We start from the raw sequence: 16605 nt of genomic DNA on the forward strand, positions 1-16605 counted from the left end.
AATTAAATTTGTATGTTATTTTTACCCGGATTGAATTATTAGCCTTGGGACAAAAAATAGTTAAAACTTGATAAATAATTTTTATTGTGAATGAAATTGTTCACAAATATCTTTTACTGTTTTATATGTAATTTCGTGAATGTTATGTTCATATGTTTGTTGTTTTTATTTAGCTTAGATTATTTATTTGCTTAAAGAATAGTGGCCTTTTAGCGTAGTAAAATATAGAGCTTTTTAGCGTAGTAAACTATAGAGCTTTTTAGCGTAGTAAAATATAGAGCCTTTTAACGTAGTAAAATATAGAGCCTTTTAGCGTAGTAAAATATAGAGCCTTTTAGCGTAGAGTCTCTGTAGTTTAAGTATGTACTAACTGCAAACTCTATCCAATTACACTTTACAAAATTAATTATTTAATTTAAAAAATAAACTTACAAAACTAACAAATTAATATATGTTGTCAAATTAACTCAAATATCGAGTCTGGAACTCATAGATAATTACTCAGTCCAATTAAATAATTAATTATTTAATTTATTACACTAACAAAATTTTAAACCTATTGAAATTGACACACATAATAATTAAGGATAGCTTGGTTCTACTGGGACTCAAATATAGAGCCTGGACCCCATAGATAATTACTCTGTCCAATTAAATAATTAATTTATTAAAACACAGACACACAATTAATATTGTTTAAATTATAGTAGACGACATGGACTTGCTGCCTTTGCATCCTGGACTAGCCGCGGACAAGATATTAGTGTTACAGGGCAACCATAGGTCCGCCTATGTATGGGAGGGACATCTACTGGATCAGACTCTCTGCGCCAGGAGACCGGACGACTTGTGGGACTTTTTGAGGGAGAGAGTTTTCCATCCCCACGTAGTCCACCGCCTGCATGATACATGATTCCTTAGGATTTTTTAGATTTGGCGGATGCAGCTCGACTGGTCTCTCATCACGACGTTGATAGAGCGGTGGCGATCAGAGACACACACTTTTCACCTGCCCACTAAAGAGGCCACCATCATGCTTCAGGATGTTCAGGCTTTGTATGGGCTGCGTGTAGATGGACTGGCCGTTGCACTGCCCCAGTATATGAGAGCTATGACGCGTTCCCAATATTTGGATTTGCTGGGGCAGTATACTGGTTTCAGACCACAGGGTGAGGCTGCACTTAGAGGGGGTAGTCACATTTCTGTGACAACTATCAGAGAGCATATGGAGGTATTGCACCCCGATATTACCGACAAGACAGAGGATATCCATATTGACCGGTACACGAGGTTGGCGCTGTTCCTTCTTTTTGGGGGTGCCTTGTTCCCGAACACTTCGGGAAATCTAGTGAGTATGCGCTTTCTACATCATCTGCAGTAGCTAGATGAGTTACCCCAGTACAGCTGGGGTGCTGCTGTTCTAGCATACCTGTACAAGAGTATGTGCCGAGAAAGCATGGGCACCCAGGTAGACATATGTGGTTTTCTGCCGCTTCTACAGGTGACAACATTTTCGAATACTCTGTTCATTACTTCGAATTCTATATAGTCAAAATGACTCTTAAAATTTACGTCAACCTTTTATCTTAGGTTTGGGCCTAGCAGCGGATCCTGCCGTTGCAACCACCTCTACCACTAGTAGAGTCAGGTGTAGCACCTCCATTTCTCCCTCTAGCTACGAGGTGGGTTCTTCGGCGTGGGAACTATCGAGGGACTGATGCTCATCATAATCTCCCCCTTGTCAAGGATGTGTTAGATATGCTAGTGGCCGGACAGGTAATATGTACCTAAACTTACTTGTAATAAATTCACTTGTGTTGTGCATACTCACTTTTATGTTATTATTTTATAGTTTATCTGGACGCTATACAACGACGAGTTGCTAGCTCATCTGCCTGATTATTGTTCAGTCGACCGACTGCTTTGGAGCACTTCCGTCCCGATGATGTGCTTCGATATGGTGGATCATCATGCCATAGAGCGTGAAATTTGTCAATTTCACTATCCTCAGGGGACACCGGGGGAGCCTGCATGGGTGCGTACACATTATCAGCGGGATGACCGTACCAGGGTGGACGATGAATTTATAGGATGGCTAAAGGCGCAGATCCATATTTGGGACCAGCGAGAGGAGTTGATTCCACCACCACTTTCACAGATCCACGAGGCGACTATTGAGATATATATGTCATGGTACCGCCGTCACACCTGACTGATGATCGGGAACCCCATTCATGTACTTGGCGATCGGTACAGACCATACGCCGGGAGGCACGAGGCACTGGTATGTTTTTGTGGCTTATTAATATCTTATAATTGTGATATATTGTTATTTAATTAATATTATAAATGTTGCGCAGGCTATTGGGCATCACATGTTCTACTAGTTGGGACAGGAGATGCATCAACATGGCGACAATGCTGCAGTCGTTGAGTATGGCTGGCGGGTGGAAGAGCTGGCTCTCCGGACCCTGCAGCGAGCCAGAGATGTTGCGAGGTTGGATCACGAGGCTGAGTATGCGGCGCCAGAGGAGTACCATCGGGGTAGGCCTGTCCCACGAGGCAGGGGTAGGGCACGAACCAGGGCTGCCCCACAAGGTAGGGCTATCCCACAAGGCAGGGGTGCCCCACGGGGTCGCGGGGGAAGGCGAGGAGGTGGTCCCCAACAAGGAGGCATTGAGGCACCTGTCGACCTACCTGTTGAGGCACATGATGAGGATCTTGGAGATGAGGATCTTGGAGATGATCAGCCAGATTATTTCCCTTAGCTAGATGAGCCTTCCAGCAGCATACCATTGTACAGCTGATCATTGCCAACTCGACGCTACACTAAGGTAGGAAGAGCGGGTCGTAATAGCTTTTACCCTATATGAAGGTCGGGATCGATTTCCTCAGGGAGCTAGTAGTGGAGTTGGATTGTCTGTCTATCCTAGAGACGTGTTTGTACTCCTAATGTCACTTCAAACATTTTTGGGTTTTCAAATTATAACTATTTTTGTAAAACTATTGATTAACACTAAATTATGCTACGAGAATATTGCTAAGTTGTATCTAATGGGAAGAAGGGCACTAGGGTCGTGACACTACCTAGGTGGCTAATTGACGGGTAGATGTTACTAAGGTTCGATTGACATAATTGGGTCTTATGCTATAACCGTTGCATAATTTTACCCACTCTCACACCTCTCGATAGAGAAAGTGACTTTGCCCAATTGACTCTCTCGAGACCAAATGGGTAGGCAAATTAGACCAAGCAACTAGGGTTCAAGTAGGGTAATTACTCTCTCGAGGTTTAACCCGTTAATTGAGACTATCATTTCTCATGAGTCCATCCCAATTCCTTGTTGGGTCAATTTTGGGGTTATAGACTCTCTTTCTCAAGAAGAGTTAAACCCACAAAGCTTGAATCAGTGTTTACAACCACCAATTCTAGATTAAAACATAAAATCAACCCAAATTGCAAACACCCATAGTCAATCTAATACTAGATGACAACACCCATGAATTACCCAAACTAGGGTTGAGCCATAACCCTAGCTAATGGGTTTAGATACTCATGCTAGATAAAGAAATTAAAGAAATAGATAAAGAACTAAGCATATTATTTAAGTGCTAAAATTAAATTGCAAGAATTTATCGTAAATGTAAAGCAAAAGTGCCAAAAATGGCTACAAAATACGTTCTCACGAGCGCAGCTTTCTACTGATGTATCTGATTACCTAAAAAATGGTAAAATGTTCTATTTATACTAGGCTGAAAAAACTGGACAAAAATACCCCTGTGGGGTCAGTGCGAGCCGCATTAAATGGACCGCAGCCGCACTGGGCTTACTTCTGCTTCTCTGAACTTGGACTCCGCGGACCGCGTAGAACGAACCGCGGCCGCGGAGGGATCTGTGGCGGTCCGCGCAACCACGATTGCGGACCACATGACATTGGCTTTGCAAACTTTATCTCTCTGAATCTCATGACCGCGGACCGCACAAAAGAGTAGTGCGGCCGCGGACCCTTCACCGCGGTCTGCGAGATGTGTACCGTGGCCGCGCTTCTTCTAGCCTGATTCACCAACTCTATGAACCACCTAGTGCGGCCGCATTCCACTTTGCGCGGTCCGCACTAGGCCTTCTTTTTCTTAAATTTCTTGGTCTTTGATACTTGAGTAGGTTTCACTCCTTTTTGAGCCGATCTTTGACATTTTGTCACTTTGTCGATCAAACCTGCGATCAAGCACAACTTGTGAGTCTTTTAGGACTATTTTATAACAATATATGATCAAAACATAGGCAAGTAGGGGCATAAAACATGTTAAAATCCTAACTTATCAACTCCCCCAAACTTAAACCTTTGCTTGTCCTCAAGTAAACAAAATAAGACCCACCCCTTAAAGGAAAATTCAAGTAATTCCAGCTATCCTAAAGTAACCTTAACAAGCATCAATTGGGACTAACAATTGCCCTTAATACGAATGGATCATTAACAAAATTTCAACTTTGAAAAACTATGGATCAAGTGTGACACAAGAGCATCAAGAATTGACTCATTACATCAAAGAACTCTCTCAATTAGTTTAGTCGCTGTGGACCCCAAACTCACACATTCTCAACTCTCCCTAAGCAAACCTCACCTTTTTAGAGTATAAGCATGCAAACCAAGGTTAATGGGAAGTCACTCGTCTCTCTCAAGGAGAGGTCACAAGTCCGGCTCTAAGTACCATATGCTTGACCTCATGTAAGTATCCACTAATGCAAGCATCATCCAACTCAAGATCATATAGGGCTTTTGTGGAGTCAATGTGAAGGCTTTTGGTTTTGGGTAGGAAAAGTTGTTGGTTTATATGGGTTCCATCTTCCCTTAAGCACTTCTTTTGATTCATTCTGGCACAATTCTCTTTGGCTCTTTGAGTATGTCACTTCTTTTCAAGGGGTTAGAGAGACACATTGTCACTCTTTCTTATGCAATTCAAAGCATTCACCTTTTTCACTTTTGTTTTTCTTGAATCCCGTTTTAATCTTTGCACATTGGGCTTTCTTTTAGTCTTTTTCTTTTCTTTCTTTTTCATCGCCTTCCTTTCCTTTTGCTTTTGTTCCTTTTACCCCTTTGTTTCCTTTCTTGTCTCTCCCCCCCAAACTTAGACTTTTGCCATTACTTAAGGGACGATTTGGGTGCCAAGAGAGGGTATAATTTAGAATGGGTATATGCTTGTAGCATTGGTTCTTGAAAGAAAAAGGTTTAAGGCTCAAAAGGGTTAGCTAAGGATTATATCATTGGTAGTCTATGGAATTGTTTGACTATTGTTTGGATCAAGGAGAGCCTATAATCACTTCTCAAATCGAATTTCAATCAAAATTTTGCCTCAACAAACATTCAGGGCAAGTTCTAGACCATTGGCTCGGGACCTGGACTCACAATTCAATTTCTCACCACACACACTCAAGGATTGCTAAAGACATAGAGTCGGGGGCCCACAACAACCTTAGACACGATTGAGCACACAATAGTCCTGAAAGACCACATGATGTTTGTTTGGTCAAAACAAGAGTCTCAAGGTCACTACTTTCACCATCCTAAACAAAACCACTTGTCTTTGACCATGGGATCAATGACAAATGTGTTAGGCCCAAGTGAAGCTTTGCTTGAGGTACCCTTAACTATAAACTACTAAAAATGAGGAAAAAATCAAAATGGACTCAAACCTTTAAGAAGGTTGTCACGCCATCTATTATCGGGAAGAGCCACCCTGTTCGCACAATACTCCAACCTTGAAAAGAACCGTGGCATTAAGAAAACCAAGGGTTTATTGAAAGCACCAAAACCGAAACAAAAAGGCTGCGAGCCTATCTACTAAGCTAAGAATGAAAAATTTGTACGAAAATAGAAAATAGAATAAATATTTACAATAGGAGATTAGAATATACAACGGGGGATAAATATATATACAAAAATGTAACTTTATATACAGACCAAAGAGAAGGTAAAAAGTGCGATAAAAGAAACTAAATGTAAAGTTATATATAGACCAAATAAAAAAAATCAACAGAAACATAAACTAAGTCAACTAATATATACAATCATCTGAATAAAAAGTAGGGCGCACCCCCACAAATAAAAGCCGGCATTGTCCCCAATGCCAACTAAAAACAAATAAGTATCAAAAAAATCAAGAGGAAAGGATATAGGAGCTCCTTAAGCCTCTTCTGTCTGTATGGGAACATGAATGGTCCCCTGGTCCTCTATATGTACGGGAACCTCAGACTGGTTCCCGGTCTCCTGCTGCTCAGCTGCTGGGACTGGGACCTGGACCTGTGCGGGCTGAATATTAGAAACATCCTGTGGCTGACTGGAGGAAGCCTCCGGTGGATCCGCCAACTGGATGATCGCCTCATCTGCACTGGGGAGCTTCCTCTTCTTCTTTGGAAGCTGTTGTGTCTCTGCTACTGGGGATGGATCCTCGAATAGCAAGTCTAAAGGTAACTGGTCTGCCTTCAATTTGTCAACATCCTCCCTCAGCGCCTTCACAAACTCCTTGGAAGCCTGTGTTTTGCGCAGCTTCTTGTGCTCCCTAGCAAGCTCCTTCAGGTCCTTGCCATGTGAATCCACCACCTTAGCCAAGGCAGCCTGAGAATCGAGGATCTTTTGCTGGTTGGCAAGAATCTCCTTAAGTGAATCCTTGATAGACTGGGGCACCTGCACTGGTTGTGGTGCCGACTGAGCCGCAATGGTAGAAGTCAAGGTGGACAACTTGGATGAAGCAGTCGCCATCCAGTTGTTCAAACTATGAAGTGTCTGGCTCAGCTGGTGGGCGGTGATAGGATGGGCCCGAGAAGATAGAATCCCCGGGCCAGCTGAAGTAGAGGGACCAACAATAGTAGAAAGTCCGAGAGGCATGTCAACAACTGTGGAAGTAGGCTCAGGGGAGGGCTCTTCCGCAACCGGCTCTTCAGACTGGCTGGTTGGGACAGAATCAGGCGGCTTGTAATTTTTGTCCTTGGGGTTGTCTGACCCCTTCAAACTGTACCATGAGAACGGAGCCACAGGTTTGACCTTTACGTCAAAAGGTCTCTTCTCCATCTCTAGGTCCCAGAAATATATAGTGAGTGTGCTGGGAAAAGGAAGTTTTGATCATGCTCAACCCCCACTGTAGAAATGATGCGGGACATCACATTGCCTACGTTGATAGGATATCCTGCCATAATTGAAGCAATAAGAACAACCCGGGCAAGTGGAATAGTCTGATCATGGGTAGTGGGGTCGAGCCGACTGCACACAAAAGTCAACCACCCTCTAGCCTCAAAGTTGAAAGTTCTCCGAAGTATTTTGGCCCCTGCTTGCAACCACTCTGGAACCGTACCCGGGATTGCCAGGTATGAAGCTAACCACAGACAAACCTCCTCGCCCATTGCCAACTTTTCATTGTAAATGGACTCATCTTCATCATTGAACCCTAGGTATTCATTTAGTGCCTTTCCGGTAAATACCACATTTTTGTTTCTCACTTTGGTCACCTTAGAGCCCTTCAAGATGTGGGCCACATTTCTATAGAACTCCTTGACCATATGCTCATTCGCCTTCACATAATTATCTTTAAAGAACTCCCAACCCACTCGAGTCTGAAACTGTCTATGTACATTGGGGTGTAGGGGTAGGAGGTCTCTATCAATGAAACTCCTCTCAAGAATCAATTTCCGTGCCGGCCACCATTCCCTAAACTTGTGGAACACCATCTAGCTGACGAATATATCCTCCCAAACAGCAGGATTCCTAGTCCGTTCAACACCCCCAACCTGTGGCACATCACCCCCGGTAACTCCCCATCTCCCTTATCACCTCTAGCACCCTCTCCAGATATTGATGCTGTGGGAGAGGAAGAGCATTCATCCCCACTACCTGCCACTGAGCCCTCAAACGACCCAGAAGAAATGTTGATTGAGGCTCGAGCATCGGGGGAAGATGAGGGAGTATCTCTATGTATGGCGTTCTCCGGATATGGAATGTATAGAGGGACTGAGTCTGAAGAGATCTCCCGGGAGGGCTCATACTCACTCCCTGAGGTGTCAAGGGCTGTATCAGCCGCTTTGATTGCTTTCATCATGTCCTTTAGGTGTCAAGGGCTGTATCAACTCAATCCCTGCAATATCTCACAATCAGTTAGCTCAAAAATCAAACCTACACTACCAAGAAAATATAGAAAACAACAAAAAGGAAAAGATATGGGTTGCCTCCCACACATCGCCTGATTTAACTCGCGGCACGATGCATGTTACTAGCACATTACTTTAGATGGAGAAGTGCCACCACATGGCTATCATCAAATTTCCCAAGATAATGCTTGACCCGATGTCCATTGACTCTGAATACTTCACCATTCTTGTTCCTTAGATCAAGAGCACCAAATGGGGTCACGAACACAACTTCGAACGGCCCACTCCACTTTGACTTGAGCTTACCCGGAAACAGATGTAACCGGGAATTGAACAAGGGAACCATATCTCCAATCTTGAACTCCTTGCCCCGAGCATATTTGTCATGAAGGTACCTCATTTTGTCCTTGTACAAGGACGAACTGGAGTAGGCATGGAAACTAAACTCATCAAGCTCATTAAGTTGTTCAACCCGCATATTTGCCGCAACATCCCATTCTAAGTTCAACTTCCTCAATGCTCACATGGCCTTGTGCTCTAATTCCACCAGAAGATGACAAGCTTTACCAAACACCAACCGATACAGTGACATACCAATCAGAGTTTTGTAAGCCATCCGATAAGCCCAAAGAGCGTCATCTAACTTTTTCGACCAATCGGTCCTATTAGCATTGACAGTTTTAGATAAGATACTCTTAATTTCTCTGTTGGAGACTTCCACTTGGCCACTTGGCCAGTAGAAATCCAAACTATCCTGCTTGAGCTTCTTCCTTTGGTTAGAAGAGAGCTCACACGGGATTATTCCGGTCACAAGGTAATTGGCAACATTGGCAAACCATGGCATATCTTTCATTGATAGGTCGGGAAATGAATCATTGATCTCAAGGCCGTCACAAGGCCTCCCCTCCTCCTCCAAACGGGACAAGTGGTCCGCCACTTGATTCTCACTACCCTTCCGGTCAACAATTTCTAGATCAAACTCTTGAAAAAGTAACACCCATCTCATCAATCTCGCCTTGGAGTCTTTCTTGGTCATCAAATACCTAAGGGCAGCGTGATCGGTGTGCACTATAACTTTGGCCCCCATAAGGTAAGGTCGAAACTTTTCCATAGCAAACACAATAGCCAACAGTTTTTTCTCGGTGACTATATAGTTTCTTTGAGCCTCATTCATGGTCTTGCTTGCATAGTACACTGTATGAAACATCTTGTTGATTCTTTGGCCCAAAACAGCCCCAACCGCAACGTCACTAGCATCACACATGAGCTCAAAAGGCAAGCTCCAATTTGGTGTGGTAATTATGGGGGTAGAAGTCAACTTGAGCTTAAGAAGCTCGAATACGTGCATACAACTCTCATTGAACAAGAACTTTGCATCTTTCTCTAGCAACTTGCACAACGGATGTACCACTTTAGAAAAATCTTTTATGAACCTCTGGTAGAAACCCGCGTGCCCAAGGAAACTCCTCACCCCTTTGACAGAAGTAGGGGATAGAGCCTCGAAATAACCTCAATCTTGGCCTTATGAACTTCAATTCCTTGCTTCGAGATCTTGTGACCCAATACTATACCTTCTTCTACCATAAAATGACACTTTTCCCAATTGAGAACAAGGTTGGTGTCTTCACATCGGGCCAACACTCTATTCAAGTTTACCAAGCACTCCTCAAAAGAATCCCCAACCACGCTGAAATCATCCATGAAGACCTCCAAGATATCCTCCACCATGTCGGTGAAAATAACCATCATGCAACGTTGGAAGGTCGTCGGAGCATTACACCATCCAAATGGCATTCTAGAGAAGGCGAATGTGCCATAAGGACATGTAAAGGTGGTTATCTCTTGGTCCTCCGGGGCAATTAGAATTTGATTGTACCACGGGTAACCATCCAAAAAATAATAGAAAGCCCGGCCCGCAAGACGATCAAGCATTTGGTCAAGGAATTGCAATGGGAAATGATCTTTTCTAGTCACCTTGTTCAGCTTCCGGTAATCCATACAAACTCTCCACCCGGTGACCGTTCTAGTGGGAATGAGCTCATTGTTGTCATTGGTCACCACGGTCATACCACCCTTCTTCGGCACACATTGCACCGGAGAGGTCCACAAACTGTCAGAAATAGGATAAACCACCCCTGCATCTAGCCACTTGAGAACCTCTTTCTTAACCACCTCTTGCATCGCCTCATTTAGTCTTCTTTGATGCTCCAAGGAAGGCTTTGCATCCTCCTCCAAGATGATTTTGTGCATGCAAAATGCGGGGCTTATTCCCCAAATATCAGCTAGAGTCCATCCGATTGCCTAATTTATCTTTTGTAGAACCGACAAGGTAGCCTCAACCTGCATGTTAGTAAGGCAAGAAGAAAGAATAACAAGTAAAGTAGAATTTGAACCCAAGAATTCATACCTGAGGTGCAGAGGAAGTGGCTTCAACTCCAACACTGGCGGCTCCTCAATCGATGGCTTTGTTGGTGGAGTTTTACGGTTTTCAAGATCCAAGGATAGCCTCCTAGACTCATAGGAATATGAACCCATACCATGCAATGCATTCACGCACTCCACTCTACTATCATCATCATTGACATCCATATTAAGAAGCACGACCTCAAGGGGATCTTCAACATGGATCATGGAACTTGTGTCATCCACTATCACAGCTGTGACAATGTCTACAAATGAACACACCTCCGTGCTATTAGGTTGTCTCATTGATTTGCAAACATGGAATACCACCTTCTCATCCCCCACTCGGAAAGTCATCTCACCCACTTCAACATCAACCAATGCCTTCCCGTAGCTAGGAAAGGCCTACCAAGAATAATCGGCACTTCAAAGTCCACCTCACAATCCAATATGACAAAGTCCGCCGGCAGTATAAACTTATCCACCCGGACAAGTACATCATCGATTATGCCCAAAGGTCACTTCATCAATCGATCCGTCATTTGAAGTCTCATTGAAGTGGGTCGAGGTTGTCCAATTCCCAAAGTCTTGAAGACTGAGTACGACATCAAATTTATGCTAGCCCCCAAGTCACAAAGGGCCTTGGCAAAATCCGCACTTCCGATAGTACAAGGGATAGTAAAAGCTACGGGATCCTCAAGCTTGGGTGCCATTGAATGCACTATGACACTCACTTGATGAGTCATTTTAATTGTTTCACACTCCATCGACCTCTTCTTTGTTACCAAATCTTTCATGAACTTAGCGTACCCCGGCATTTGCTCAAGCGCCTCCACCAAAGGCACATTGATTGTGAGGCTTTTCATCATGTCAATGAACTTTTTGAATTGATTGTCACTCTTTTGCTTTGCTAACCGTTGAGGATAAGATGGAGGTGGCCTAGGCAAAGGTGCCTTGGCCTTTTGTACAACCGGCGCGGGCATGTCATCACGTGTTCCCTAGACGGGTTCATGGCATCTTGAGTCTCTACCTCGGCTTCATCATCAATATCAATCTGCACATCATTGTTCACATTTTGATTAACCACATCATCAACAATCAAAGGTACATCATCATCCCGCAATTCAACATCTTCTTCCATAATTTGCTTTTGCTTTGAGGCATTCACATCACCTCCTCTCCCACTTCTTGTTGTAACCGCCATCACATGATTATTATTCCCACCCTTCGGGTTCACTACCGTATCACTTGGTAGCGTACCCTTGGGACGAGTATTCAACGCTTGAGAGATTTGGCCTAATTGCACCTCCAAGTTCCGGATAGATGTATTATAAGAAGCTAATTGGGCATCAAAATCTTGGTTCTTTTTCATCATTTGCTCGAACATGCTTTCAATTCGCCCCATATCACTCCCGGAGGAACTTGGACCTTGAGAAGGAAAGGGGGTGGATTGTTCGGTTGTTGGTACATGGGGGGACTTTGAAAGCCTTGCCCCCGATTGCCTTGGTTCCCGCTATTGTTCCACTCTCCTTGATTGTTGTTGTTGCCCCAATTATTGTTAATACCATTCCAATTCCCTTGGTTGCTTTGATTACCCCAATTGTTGTTTTGGTTGTTATTATTCCAATTGCCACCACCTTGTTGTTGATTGTTGTTATTCCAATTACCTCCGCCTTGTTGTTGATTGCTCCAATTTCCTTGAGGACGCCATTGTTGATTCGAAGAGTTGCCTCTATTCCCTTGGTAGTTATTGACATATTGGACCTCTTCGCTTTGGTCATCATAGCACTCATTTGAATAACCACCACCATCATTGTTGTTGTCATATTGTTCACAATTACCTTGAGGATGTTGCCCTATTTGCCTCCTTTTCAACATAGAAACACCTTTCATTGCATTGACTTGGCATGGGTTTTGGACTTGTTGCAATTGCGCCTTTGCCAATTGATTCATAGTTGTTGTAAGCTCAGCAATAGCTTGGCCATGATCGTGCAATTCCTTGTGCAAATGGATGACCGTAGGGTCACCTTGGGGCACATTTGCTCGGCTTTGCCATGCCGAAGAGGTGTCGGCCATTTCATCAAGTACATCACATGCCTCTTGGTAAGAAAGTTTCATAAAGTTCCCTTCGGCCAATTGGTTCACAATGCATTGATTCGTGGTGTTGATGCCCCGATAAAAGGTTTGTTGAATCATAGCCTCGGTCATGTTTTTATTAGGGCACTCTTTCACCATTGTTCTATATCTTTCCCATATCTCGTGCAAAGGTTCCGTTGGCTCTTGCTTGAAGGCTTGAATTTCATCCCAAAGAGCTGCCATATGACTTGGAGAAAAGAACTTGGCAATAAATTTATCCTCCAATTCATCCCATGTTATAATAGAATGATTGGGGAGCCTTTCTAACCAATCCAATGCTTTACCCCAAAGAGAGAATGGGAAAAGCCTCAATCTCAACGTATCCTCGGACACGTTTGTCTGCTTACTACCCTAGCATGTATCCACGAACCCCTTTAAGTGCTTGTAGGCATTTTGATCAGAGACGCCCGTGAAATACCCTCTTTGCTTGAGCAAGGTCAACATAACATTTGTGATTTGAATGTTCCCCTCCCGGATTCGGGGAGGTACAATAGCACTGGCGTTTCCTTGATTTGGTAAAACTCTAGGAGCCACTCTCGGCGGTTGTGGAAGAGGGTCTGGAATATTGTTGTTCTCATTTGCATTTATATTGGCATTTCGGCCCCTCCGTGGAACTTGAGGTAAGACCTCATCTTGTTCTAGATCATCTACCTCCTCCCCCACTATCACATTGTCGAGAGGGTTATTTGCATTAAGATCCATTTGTACCTGATTGATCGACACAAACAGAATTAGTAAACAAGAAGGAAAGAGAAGCCAAATACAAAACTAACTAAATAGATAGTCAACACCGTAAGCTCCCCGACAACTGCGCCAAAAAGTAATCACTACCAACTCGACGCTACACTAAGGTAGGAAGAGTGAGTCGCAATAGCTTTTACTCGATATGAAGGTCGGGATCGATTTCCTCAGGGAGCTAGTAGTGGAGTTGGATTGTCTGTCTATCCTAGAGATGTATTTGTACTCCTAATATCATTTCAAACATTTTTGGGTTTTCAAATTATAACTATTTTTGTAAAACGATTGATTAACACTAAATTATGCTACGAGAATATTGCTAAGTTGTATCTAAAGGGAAGAAGGGCCCTAGGGTCGTGACACTACCTAGGTAGCTAATTGACGGGTAGATGTTACTAAGGTTTGATTGACATAATTGGGGCTTATGCTATAACCGTTGCACAATTTTACCCACTCTCACACCTCTCGGTAGAGAAAGTGACTTTGCCCGATTGACTCTCTCGAGACCAAATGAGTAGGCAAATTAAACCAAACAACTAGGGTTCAAGTAGGGTAATTACTCTCTCGAGGTTTAACCCATTAATTGAGACTATCATTTCTCATGAGTCCATCCCAATTCCTTGTTGGGTCAATTTTGGGGTTATAGACTCTCTTTATCAAGAAGTGTTTAAACCCACAAAACTTGAATCAGTGTTTGCAACCACCAATTCTAGATTAAAACATAAAATCAACCCAAATAACAAACACCCATAGTCAATCTAACACTAGATGACAACAACCATCAATTACCCACACTAGGGTTGAGCCACAACCCTAGCTAATGGGTTTAGCTACTCATGCTAGATAAAGAAATTGAAGAAATAGATGAAGAACTAAGCATATTAATTAATTGCTAAAATTAAATTGCAAGAATTTATCGTAAATGTAAAGCAAAAGTGCCAAAAATGATTACAAAATACGTTCTCACGAGCGCAACTCTCTACTGATGTATCTGATTACCTAAAAAATGGTAAAATGTTCTATTTATACTAGGTTGGAAAAACTGGACAAATATACCCCTGCGGGGTCAGTACGGGCCGTATTAAATGGACCGCGGCTACACTGGGCTTACTTCTGCTTATCTGAACTTGGACTCCGCGAACCGCATAGAACGGACCACGGCCGCAGAGGGAGCTGGCGAGGTCCACGCAACCATGACCGCGCACCGCATGGCACTGGCTTTGCAAACTTCATCTCTCTGAATCTCATGACTGCGGACCGCACAAAAGAGTAGTGGGGCCGCAGAGCCTTCACCACGGTTTGTGAGATGTGTACCGTGGCCGCGCTTCTTCTAGCCTGATTCACCAACTCTCTGAACCACCTAGTGCGGCCGCATTCCACTTTGTACGGTCCGCACGAGGACTTATTTCTTAAATTTCTTGGTCTTTGATACTTGAGCAGGTTTCACTGCTTTTTGAGCCAATCTTTGACATTTCGTCACTTTGTCGATCAAACCTGCGATCAAGCACAACTTGTGAGCCTTTTAGGACTATTTTGTAACAATATATAATCAAAGCATAGGCAAGTAGGGGCATAAAACATGTTAAAATCTTAACTTATCAACAGCCTTCAGCTGTCTCTGCCAGCATCGCAGGTCACCCCACAGATACATTATTGATCACGGGTACATTCGATGGAGATGTAGACCAATTCTTTTCCGGCCCATCTACCATAGCTGAGGATCAGCCGACCCAAGAAGTGGATGGTGGGCGCAGGTTGAGTTATGCCTCATCTCCGGTGGTTCATGCAGATCTACCACAGGCGCAGGTATGTTTGTATTACTATAAAATTTCAACTTGTTTTCTTTTCCTTAACAATTTGCCATAAATTAATTTTTAATTTTCTTATTAAGGCTTCGTCCCAGCCCATCATGGAGGCCACTGTATGCGATGATGAGGACACCACAGATTCTTATACTCAGGAGGCCAATGAGATCATGGTGAGAAAATGTTTTTGACTTAGCAAGTACAATACTAATATACATTTTCACATGCTAAGCTTAGTAATTATTTTGTAGGTTGCTGACGGCCCGACGACCCCTTCTACCGATCCTGCCAGGTGTACTGTCGATGCTGCAGCGCATCCTCACATAAAGAGGTGACTTGATGATGATGATCCTGATAGTGTACCCGGTCGATAGGGGATGCGACTCAAGCTAGTGGCTGCACTGAAGCACACAGGCTGCGGGACTCATTGATTTATTTTTGTTTGTATTTTATGTAAATACTACATTATGCAGTGGCAACAATTCTATTTTAATAACAATTTTATTTTAGCTGCATTTGAACAACAATTTTATTTAAATAGTACAACACAAACACACACATAGCAAACCTAAAACAACACAAATAGTACAACTAATGAAAACATTTGACAAGGGAAGCATAAAAATACACTACTACGCTCCAACACGTACAAGCCATTGTTTAGTCATGACCGCCTAGTATTCTTTGCTCCAGCCACTTTTTTTTAGAGAATCTACTAGGCATTTCCTAGGGCTAGTTTTTATTTATAAATATCATAAGAAAAAAACAAAGTTTGATGTTGCCTTACAATGCATAAGGCTGTAACCAATGAAAACTACATTAGCCCTATTACCAAGTTTGAATAAGTGATATCCAAACTTGATATTACATAATGATGTTCTAATGACTATGACTAAACTGCTTAGGAACGTGATAAAGACTAGCCTATTGTATTCGAGCATGCTAAGTGTTGATGCTAAGTCCTTTGTTACATCCCATTTTCGTATGTTAAAGTTTCGTCGTAAGTTAATCGACGTAAGTTCGGGGATGGGATTATTTTGATATTTTAAGTATTATGATATTTCAAACAAGTGATAAGTAAATTCGTGAAGGTGAGAGGGGAAGCAAGTCAAAGAAAATGAATTTTCGTCCAAGTTTGGCATGTTGGAATAAAATACGGCCCGAGCTAAAATACTCGATATTTATGGACTAGTGTCATACGAGGTACCACATGACCATAATAGTAAGGTGCATAAGATATGTGAAAAGTGAGTAGTATTTTAAGTAAATGGAAATAATTCTCAATTATGCGGGTAATAGATTAATTACCGGGTAATGAAACATTACCCGGTTAACTAATAAGTGGATAAATTTAATCAATTATCCTAAAGAGTAACGTGGCAACAT

General features: G+C 42.8%; 1 long non-coding RNA gene across 1 annotated transcript; it reads left to right on the forward strand.

Annotated features, from left to right (window-relative positions):
• Positions 1-283: 283 nt before the first annotated feature.
• On the forward strand, positions 284-3001 carry LOC142174829 (uncharacterized). Its single transcript, XR_012703905.1, has 3 exons — positions 284-1776; positions 1853-2284; positions 2361-3001. It is a non-coding gene; the product is annotated as an uncharacterized LOC142174829 (long non-coding RNA).
• Positions 3002-16605: the final 13604 nt, after the last annotated feature.

Source organism: Nicotiana tabacum, chromosome 20, assembly GCF_000715075.1.
Source record: "Nicotiana tabacum cultivar K326 chromosome 20, ASM71507v2, whole genome shotgun sequence".
NCBI lineage: Eukaryota > Viridiplantae > Streptophyta > Magnoliopsida > Solanales > Solanaceae > Nicotiana > Nicotiana tabacum.